The sequence below is a fragment of the Agelaius phoeniceus genome, chromosome 1, assembly GCF_051311805.1.
Source record: "Agelaius phoeniceus isolate bAgePho1 chromosome 1, bAgePho1.hap1, whole genome shotgun sequence".
Classification (NCBI taxonomy): Eukaryota; Metazoa; Chordata; class Aves; order Passeriformes; family Icteridae; genus Agelaius; species Agelaius phoeniceus.
The window spans coordinates 81,387,266-81,397,189 of NC_135265.1; the positions used below are offsets into that span (position 1 = coordinate 81,387,266).

Consider the following 9,924-nt stretch of genomic DNA (forward strand, 5'->3'; position numbering starts at 1 on the left):
TCTTACCTTTTGCCCTGCTGTGATAAAAATCACCTCCTTTCCAGCTCTCATTTAGTCTAGTCCAAGTGGTCCTTGTACTGTCCTGGGAGGATGAAAAAGAAATAGCTTTCTCTCTGAAAGAGCTGGATGACCTGACTAGCCTCAGAAGGCTAAGGATAAGGGAAAGGAATAGTTCAGGAAGGAGAATAGCAGGGACAAGGGTGAAGCTAGAAAACTCTGAGTCTTGTCATGAGGTGAAAGGAAGCCGTGCTGGAGCTCAAAAAACAAATGGTGATATTAGGTAAAGCCTCGGAAAGAAACTGGTTTACTAGGTCAGGGAAACATCTTCAAATCCTTAAATGTAGAACTGGAATGATTTTGTGCTTATTTATATTCTGCTAAAGAAAACCTGAATTGTTATATTCTAATAATAGTAGATGGCAGCACAGTCAAATGTTCTATTTAGAGAGCAGCAATCACCTCATGGAAAACACATAGTATATGTACAGGCATTAAAAAGTTGGCCCAGTGAGTGAGATAATTGTGAGCTAGTTTAAATGTGATACAAAATAATAAAAGCTGTAATAAATTATAACTATTTCTTGCTATATAGTTATTTCCCATTTGAAGCATATGGTATATGCCTTTTTTCACTTCAGTCACAGGGCTTCTTTTGCATTCAAGCTTCATATACTGTTAATAGGTCATAAATCCATCAAATTAAAAGATATTGTGTACAACAATTTGTTTTAATTACAAAGTATCATGTGTTCTGTTTAACTGTGAGTTTAATGAATGGCTATTTAATTAAGGGTTTTAACTCAGGTAATCAGTTTGCATCACTGGGCAACAAATAATCAGTTTATAACATGCAGTTGAACAGTCAAAAAAAGCATCAGGCAAACCTTTTCCTGATAGCATTTATTGGCTAATTAAATGATCTGGACTCCAGAGTAAGTATAAAACAGGAAATAGATGGTAGGTGAAAAGGATGTCAGAGGAGGGTACTTGACAGAGCTTGTTGAAGCCATATAAATGTTGGTAGAGGCTTGTCATTCACTGTGTAAATATATCAATTCACTGCAGACACACATGTAGAAAAAGAATGTCTTATACCTTTTCCTATCTTTGCAAATACATTACAACTCTAATAATGAAATACTGAAGGTATTTATTGTTGGCTATGATATAAAAGAACACATCAGTTCAGATTTTTCAGGGTAATATTAAAATCCTTTATTTTCCCTTTTTTTCTTTCTAGGTTTGTTTTCTCTTTCCACTTCTACCACATCTTGAATTATTTCTATTTGAATTAAATTGATTATGCATTTACATGAGAAAACTGCTATTTACATCAATACCTTTCAGAGCACATGCAAAAATTGAATATACTCACATTCTAAGGTGTACTGTGAAGTTAAAAAGATTTGTATTTATGATTATGAGCAATGTCTTCATTTGATATCTCTGCTGTCATCCATTCAGATTTTTATTTCATACATTGTAAGGATAAAGGGGGACATTCTGATAGTCCATGATATATTTTGTAGGCCATAGGATTTCAGCCAACAATCCTAGTATTTGTTTCAAAAGCCGTGGCTGATCTGTTGAATTGTTTTAGAAAGATAGAGTATAAAAAGAGGAAGTGATGCATAATCGAGTACAATGCCGTAAAGTTGCTCCAAAATTTTATTTCCTTTATTGTTTAAGCTTTCCATCTTATTTATCAATTTCTTTTACTTTTCTTTATCTAAACCTACATGAACTGCCAACTAAAGAGGTTTTCTTTCTCATGTACATCCTTTTTATATACGATAGCTAAAGCTTTTCAGATTATTTCTTCCTGGTGATAATTTAAATTAGGCAATTCCTAAAGGTTACAATTCAAAAGAATTGCTTGGGTGATGCTCATGGTTTGTATAAAATATTCTAGTTCAGCTGAGAGACCAAAATCAAGCATGATCCTGAACTGAAAAATGTGGAAGTACCATGGATTTAATTATTAGTTTTACCTTTAAGTGTTTTATATTTAATAAAACAAATTGAAATCTGCTACACACCACATGCATATGAACAATTATTTTTTTGTTTTAGGTTATGGCAAATACAGGTTTTGCATTTAGACTACAATAATAGATTTCTCCTCTCCTGCATCATAAAAGAGCTAAGTCATCATGATAGTGCATGTGTGCAAGACAAGAAAAAGATACTACATCTTAAATTAGTGCAATAATATTGCATACATTAAAGTTCTTTTCCTAGGTTCCTTTCTTCATGGCCTATTAAGAAAGCATTTTTTTCCCCTTTCCATTTTGCTGGGTCAGAGGAAGATGACTTTTTTTCTGTGTAAGACTTTTGGAAGGGAATATTAGAAGGTTTTCTTTTTCTGTTCTAGGTATAACTCCAAAATAGTTATGTCTTTTTATCAGCCTAACAGTGTTTGCACAATATCCTACATCTGCATTGTATGCTGGCCGAAGAAATTGTTGGTAACTTTTATAGCTATTTTAGACTGAGATTTCTGTCTCGACTTCTGCTCATATCACATGAAATTTTCAATTTTCAGACATTCAATGGCGATTTGAGTGAATTCTAAAAATGCAAAGAAATGAAGATGAGTTGGAGTCTTAAGTTTAGATTAATCATGCTTAGATGTAATTTAAAAACAAGTGAAAGTTTATTTGTTCTTACTACTGCAGAGTCCAACAGCTTCTGCAGTAAAAAAAGTGTATTGGTGATCATAACACATTTCACTGTCTTAGTGGACTAATGTTTTTCAGTGAGGGCTACCTATAGATGGCACCAAGAGTAAATACTAGAGGGGCTATAGAGAAAAAAATATTTTGAATCCAGTGTACTCGTGCTTCTGAACAAGCAGTACTCAATGACTTTCTCATTATTATCACAGTGTTACAGTAGTTTTATTAATTCTTATGGAAAATAATTGAAAACCTTCTTCTGACCTAAACTGAATATAGAAAACGGGGACTGGATTCAGGAAATATTAGCTAAAATGGCCTTTGCTTTAAATTCTGTCTTTCTAGCCTGTTCTAGGTCTGGCGACAGTTCTGAAGATTGTAATGTCTCGCAGCACTGAGCAGCAGCATCACAAGGCTCTCTACTCCTGTGCATGCTGCTGAAGAAGATGGAGGGCTAGAACACTGTCTCAGATGTTTTTTCTTTCCCCCAGCTGCATCCTGGTTTTCCTAAAACACAAGCAAAACCTTTCAGGGGGAAAACAAAAGGGTGCTGAATTACATCAGGAATGGTCCCAGTGCTGTACTATTTCTTTATGTGACCCTGTGCAGTGAAATGTTCTGAGACATGCTGGGAAGCAAAATTAGCCTTTGAGGCAGTGTGGCCCTTGGTTTCTGTGATTAGTACATGCATCACTGCCTTTCTGCTGTCAATCTCTTTGTCCAAATTGGCTCAGCATCCCCAGTCATAAAGCTTGCAATGCCAATTGGAAGCATCATCAACATAATAATGTGTTACTCTCCATCTTCAACTGCAAATATAATAACCAAGCAAAAAAGTCAGCAGAAGGTGCACAAAGAGTCTGTCCCAGTGTTATTCACCTTTGTGAGTAAAGCACCAATACATTAAAGTACAGAGAAGTCAGGCTGACACTAGAGCAGCACTCTGGAGATTAGTAGAGATGAAAAGTCCATATTACACATTTTCCCATTCTGTCTTAGGTAGGGCAGAAAACACTATTAAGGCAAAATAATGTATGATACAAAGAAAGAAAATGTTGCAAGGTAACTAGTAACTATTTTAATTTCTAAATTTATCTGTAAACCTGAAATTAGATTGTTAATAATGGCTTTCTTGTTATCTGAGCTCATAAATGCCAGAGGCCCTTATTCAAGATAGGACTTAGCATTCTTATGAAAATGTTTTTGTTTATGACATTCACAGAACGTAGATTTTTCCAGTTTCCTTAGTCTTCACTATGATCTCAGTTTTTCATTCAAAACTTGAACAGTTATCTTGAGTGCCATCACATGGCACCTACAGGGTGGTTGGGGGGGGTCACACCCAGCCAGCATGGATTTAGGAGGGGCAGGTCCTGCCAGACCAACCTGATCTCCCTTTATCACCAGGTGAGACGTCTGGTGGCTGAGGGAGAGGCTGTGAATGTTGTATACCTGGATGTTAGTAAAGCCTTTGACACCATCTCCCACATCCCACTCCTGGAAAAGCTGGCAGCCTGCAGCGTGGACAGGTGCACTCCTGGCAGAGAGCTGTGGGAAATGGTGCCACATCCGGCTGGTGCCAGTCACTAGCTGTGTCCCCCAGGGATCTGGGTTGGGCCCAGTCCTGTTTTATACCTTTATTGATGAGGGCATTGAGTCTACCATTAGCAAATTTGCAGATGACACGAAGTAGGAGGGAGTGTCTGTCTGCTGAAGGGTACGAGGACTCTGCAGAGGGACCCGGACAGGCTGGATCGATGGGCCAAATCCAACAATAGGAGGGTCAACAAGACCAACAGCCAGGTCCAGCACTTTGGCCACAACAACCCCCTTCAGTGCTACAGGCTGGATGGAGACTGGCTGGAAAACTGCCCAGTGAAAAAGGACCTAGGCTTGCTGGTTGAGTCAGCTGAACATGAGCCAACGTGTGCCCAGGTGGCCAAGAAGGCAAATGGCATCCTGGCCTGTATCAGCAATAGTGTGGCCAGCAGGAGCAGGGCAGCGATTGCCACCTTGTACTCAGCACTAGTGAGGTCACACGTTGACTTCTGTGTCCAGTTCTGGGCCCCCCAGCTCAGGAAGGATGTTGAGATGCTTGAATGTGTCCAGAGAAGGACAACAAGGCTGGTGAAGGATCTGGAACACAAGTCCTCTAGGAAGTGGCTGAGGGAGCTGGGGCTGTTTAGACTGGGGAAAAGGAGGCTCAGGAGAGACCTTACCACTCTCTACAAGTCTCTGCAATTAAGATGAAGCCAGGTGAAGGACAGTCTCTTTCCCAGGCAACTAGCAGTAGGATAAGAGGACAGAGTCTTGAGCTGTGCCAGGGGAGATTTAGGTAGGAAGAAGTTCTCCACAGAAAGGGAGATTTGATACTGGAATGGGTTGCCCAGGGAAGTGGTGGAGTCACTGTCCCTGGAGGTGTTTAAGGAAAGACTGGATGTGGCATTCTGTATGATGGTCTAGTTGACACAGTGGTGCTAGTTCATAGGTTGGACTTGATGATCTCAAAAATCTGTCCCAACATAGTGGATTCTGTGAGTCTGTGATTCTGTAAAACATTGTGCAAATGAGGTGAATGGCCATGTGCTATCACCCCTCTGGAGTTCACCTTCTCAGACAGATTTGTGTGTATAGATGGCACAGCAGAGGTTCAAAGACCCTCAAAAAAAAAAGAAAAAAAAAAGATTGGCTGCAAATATTTAAATGTATCTTGTGCAGGATAAATTTTTGACATTGCTCATCAACTGTTGTTTTTCCAAGCACTTCATCTCTTATAGCACCATTGATCCTGTAAATATGAAGAAACAGTGTGATGTGATAGTGGTTGTTTTTGAGAGAGTGAGAGTTCAAGGCTGTTGAAGTCACTTTCTGAGAGGAAAAGAAGGGAAAAAAAGAAAGATTCAATATTTAAGAAATTATTGCCTCAGAGTACACTTTTCTTTTGATGTTGGCTTGAATACTGTTTCCATTATACAAATAAATTTTCTTTTCTTTCTATTTATTTCATATCATTGGACTTCAGGCAACAAATTTTCTATGCAAGAGATACATACACAAGGGGGTTTTAATTCTTTGCTCTCCTTCTTTCAAGAGCAAGTCTCAAATACCTACCATTTGGGGGGTTTAATACTCTAGTAAACCTTTATTCCTTTATCAAACAACAGATTTTCTGGTTTGTTGGTTTCAAAAACCTTCCACAAAATAGGTTTCAAATACAGTGTGTGGCAGTGCCATTTTGGTTGAGTGCTGATGCAAAACATACAATCTGTAAGGCTATTACACTGCTAAAGCCACATAAACATCTTTTAAAAATTAAACATTTTGTTTCCTAACAGACAAAACCTGACATGGCATGTGTCATATTCTCATAGTACTATGGTACTATATCTCAGCCATTTTTGAAATAATACATGTACTGTGCTTTAATTATTTTGACAGTGTTTAAAAAGTTGAAAACATCATGTGCTATTTAAGGGTATTATTGCCTTTATTCTTCTTAATTGGCATTTTGTAATTTCATTCCAAATTCCTTCTCACTGAAAGAATTAAAGTTTTGTTTTAATGTAACAACAAGTAGATGTGTGATTCTTCCTAGCTATGATATCTAACTTTTTAACTGTACAAATACATGTGAGTAGCCCTAGTGATATCAACTGAAACCATGACATTTTGTTAGTATCTCCTAGTGCCTGTAGTCACACCAAGCCACCATGGGCATTTTGTGTTTGGGGAATGAATTACTTTGGATAACAGAACAAACAGTGAATACTCCTTAACTTCCACACAGCCATTTAGTCCTAACTTCTCTCTCATTGATGATATTTTACATAAAGAATTACATACTGTGTGTCTGCTTTTCACACATTTGGTTATAAATATATAAAATCATAGTGAAATGGAAGTGTTACTGTTTGTACTTTAAAATTTCTTACGTAAATTGCATGTATTCCTTTGTTATTATGCATCAAGCTGATATGCAGTTCTTGTTATTGCTGCCTTTATCTTAATATAATTTTATATTTTTATATTCCAATACTCTCTTTAGCCCATAAGGATGACTCTAACTTGTTTCAGTCTTCAATAACAAAGTATTAATTCTTAATGTATAGGGTTGCTCTGGATTTATGAACTTGTTCCCATTTCTAAAATGTGTTTTTCCAGAAAAGAGTCAGTGTATTTTGATCTGATAAATAATACTAATATATTTTCTCTAAGTCTACAAGTCAAACATATTATAAGGCCATGTAATAATGTCAACATTTAAACAATTCCTTAGTGACCTTTAATTGCTTGATACAGCCAGCATTTACTTTAAGAGATTGGTCATGGTAAGTTTATCAAATTAAAAATATCTTCACATTGAGAAAGATATGACACATTTGGCACATGGTACTTTCTATGATTTTTTTTTTTGTCTTGGATATTTCACTTACCTAAAGATCAAAGCATCTTTATTATAGGAGAAATTCTGAAGGTACTTGATGCTTATATCTCCAGTGATAGTGCAGCAGATGACAAAATGTCTGGGCCACAGAGAATTTTTCATGTCTTCTAGGCCATATAAATTTTTCCTTAATTAAACACTCAGTAGGAGGCTTGCAGTTTCTCTGCTTTATGCAAATCCTGAATTAAAAAATTACCTGCCATTTTTAGGTGAAATAGAATTTAGTAGATTTGTGAAGTAGTTATCTTAATTCAAAGGAAAAATACTGTGTGGTAACTCAGTTATTTCCATATGAACTTCATACAATTTTAAATTTAAGGGAAGGAAAAGTATAGTTGCCCTTACTTTAGCATGGAAAAAAATAATTAGAGAGACACTCGAATAAAAACAGCAAAAGCTGTGAGCAATGGAGAAAAGAAACTGGAAAAGGCAGAATAAGAAAAATAGCTTCAAAATGTTAGGTTGCAGAGAGTCAAGAAAACGCAAGCAAGCCAACACCTTCTGCACCAAGCCTTGTGTTCAGTGCTAAACACTTCCTCTACCTCCTCACCTCCTCCTGCTTCATTAACAGTACCAGCTGTCAGCAAGAGACAAACACCCCAGAAAAGGCCTTGCCCTTCTGGATGACTGAGATTTACTCACTCATGCTTCTCCCCAGGATGCTCCACAGCCTTTCTTATCAAGGTTCCAAAATGTTTCAAAGTCCATTATGTACCCCAAAACCAGAATGTTTGTGTGAATTGGTGGCTGCTATAAGGAATACAGCTGACTTCTAACATGGTGTTTCCAAGCCATTGTCCTGTTCAGTGGAACACTACCCATGAGCGCACTGCCACAGGCTCTTATCCATGATTTCCTGCTGCAATGCTAAAAGTGAATGTCTCCCCGGGCTGTGAGAGCGGGGGAAATCGCCTCACTGGGCTCTACGCTCTCCTTACTCACTGCTTTCAATTGCCTTCCCACAGTCTAAATAATTTGCTTTAGGCTTATGAAGTAGTGTGAATTAATCTCCAGACTGACTTTATTTCACTACTTAGAGCTAAACAGCTGGCAAAAGAATTGTTTTTTTACTGAAGCATATCTCATTTTCTCATTGTTTTCAGTAAAACAAAGGAGCAGAAAGGTGGACATGATTATCAATTATGATTATCACTTATTTACATCTGCTTGAAATTCTAGATGCTGGATAAGTCTACTTGTTTTATTGAATAACCTTTTCATTAAAAACCACAAGTTTTTGGTTATTATTTTGGTACTTCTTACTGTCTCTAAGAACAAAGTGGTTGTCACATATTACCTGCTAGAAGGCTGTACTACCTATAGCTGTAAGTAATATAATATTCTGTAAGTTCTAAGCAGATTAATCTCTAGGTACCCTTTGCATAAAGATTTCAAGTATGGAAAAGCTTATTTAAATGGGTGCAACACTTTCTGCTCATATATTTACTCCTGGGATGCATATGGCAGCTATGTTGCAGCTATATGCAACATATTCCAGTGTTGCATAAACATTTACCTGTTTCAGACCTTTCAACATGAGCAAGTGTAACTTCCTTCCATGATTCTGCATTTAATTGCAATTATTTTTATTGTTAGAATAAGTAAGTAAAAATAAAATAAAGTAAAAATTTGGATGCTGTCTAAGCCATGCAGGTCTATTAGAATCAGTTCTTTTGTTCTCCAAAACAGCTCCAGCTGACATGTACGGGGTATGTTTGCATGTGAGTGAGCAGAACTGCTCTCCCAAGGTCACAGGGAGCACAACCCTTGTGAAAAGTGGAAGAAACCCAGCATGAGCCTGTGCAGTTAGGTGTTTTTAGTTTAGAAATGTGCATTAGGCATCACTTTCCTCATGATGGAGGAAATTTCAATTGTAATTTACACAAATGCCTGCAGAATAGGTCTCAAGATTCTTTTAGGCAGATACAATTGCTTGTATTCATGCAGAAAGTCCCTGTTCTCTGTCATGCCCTTGGTTTTAATCTCCATAACATCCTAGCTGGGAGAAATTCTGTCTGTAACTATCAAAGCATAAAGGCAACTTCATTTACAGTAACTAGGCCCTATCCACCAGTTTTTGAACACACCCCAAAGACAACCCTTTTACTCTGGAGGCCAAGGGAAGGAGACAGTCTTCCCTGAGACATGGTGTTGTCAGCTATTTCAAAGTTGTTTCAGGAGCCATGAGTTAGGGAAGATTTAGTAGTTCTTATAAAGGTAGACAGAGTGAAAAAGGTTCTCATTAGAAGGGTTAAATTCCTTACTCAACTAAGACATCCTGGGAAATGTATTGCTACCTTTCTGTTCCCACTCCCAGCAAATATTTTAAATGTAGGGAATTTGAGTTCTTATGTTGGTCAACACAATGTAACTTTTCACTTTCCAGTTTATAGAGATAATACCATCTCATAAGTTCTTAGACCGAACATTCACTTGGTAGTTTCCACTAATGTTTTCTACCCAGTGTATCAGCTAGGTTTACTGATAGCTGTTATATCACATGAGGGCAGCTACTCAAAAAGCTTAGAAACAGATTTTGAATTTAACACTTGTGGGCAAGGTGTAAAGGCTGACAGACAGCTCAGCATGGGCCAAGACACAAGCAGAAATTCTTGCACAATGTGTTGCCATGAAAAGAAAGGAGACAATAAATTTGCATCACAGCACAGGGAAGATGCAATGACCAAAATATCTTGGCACTTCTGAAGAGGGAGAAGAAAATACTGTGATGGAGCACCCTGTGCACAGAAAAATAATGATCCACTAGGTCAGAGTTACTTGTGGTTTACTGGGCACATAAAG

General features: G+C 37.6%; 1 protein-coding gene and 1 long non-coding RNA gene across 11 annotated transcripts in view; one reads left to right on the top strand and one right to left on the bottom strand.

The window, feature by feature from the left end:
• CTNND2 (catenin delta 2) overlaps positions 1-9,924 on the top strand; it is a 638,012-nt gene that overhangs the window by 199,577 nt on the left and 428,511 nt on the right. The window lies entirely within an intron of this gene.
• Positions 986-9,924, bottom strand: part of LOC143694651 (uncharacterized) — a 31,148-nt gene continuing 22,209 nt past the window's right edge. Inside the window, exon 3 of the long non-coding RNA XR_013183284.1 lies at positions 986-5,337. This is a non-coding gene — a long non-coding RNA (uncharacterized LOC143694651). The remainder of the gene's footprint in view (positions 5,338-9,924) is intronic.